The following is a 709-nucleotide window of genomic DNA, read 5'->3' as shown; positions in this document are numbered from 1 at the left end:
AAATTGTGTCCGGTCTGACCCACACACACCAGGGCGAAACACAATGTCAAGCGCAACAGAACAGCAAGGGGAGCAAAGCAACGACGTCCCTGAGAAATCCTGGAAACAGGCTTCAGACTCGGAGGGCAGGGTTTAGCACCTCATCAGACTCTACCAGAAAACATTCATAAGGGTCAGCAGACAGACGTGGAACTCTTTATAGGCCTTTCTTCTTCTTTTTCACGTCTATCTATATAAGATAAGATAAACAATCCCAAGGAGAAAACAATGGGACTGGTGGTTCTGGGGGACAGGGGAGAGGGCAGGTGAGGGAAAGGGAGGGGGAGCCAACAGACCCAGGGACAAGGGAACAACAAGAGATCTAAAATCCATAGCAAGAGGGTGTAGAATGCCTGGTGAGGGTTTGTAAAGTGCAATGTAGCCGAGAGGAAGTACGGAGAGCCGAATGAAGGTCGAACAAGATAGTGGGACAAGAGGCAAGTAAAAGGAAATAGAGGAAAGAGCTAGGAGGCAAAAGACACTTATAGTCGAAAGAAAATGTTTTGAAAACGATGATGGAAAAAGTAAATAAATTAATCAAAAATTCTAAGAAAGAAAATGGTGAGGGCAACATATGTACAAACGCACTTGACAACTGATGTATGGATTGTTATAAGGGCTGGAAGAGCCCCCAGTAAAGTGATTTATAAATTAAAATAACCCCAGAAAG

Source organism: Echinops telfairi, unplaced genomic scaffold, assembly GCF_000313985.2.
Source record: "Echinops telfairi isolate 266 unplaced genomic scaffold, ASM31398v2 ScPeMD7_7420;HRSCAF=8458, whole genome shotgun sequence".
Classification (NCBI taxonomy): domain Eukaryota; kingdom Metazoa; phylum Chordata; class Mammalia; order Afrosoricida; family Tenrecidae; genus Echinops; species Echinops telfairi.
This window is presented reverse-complemented; position numbering follows the sequence as displayed.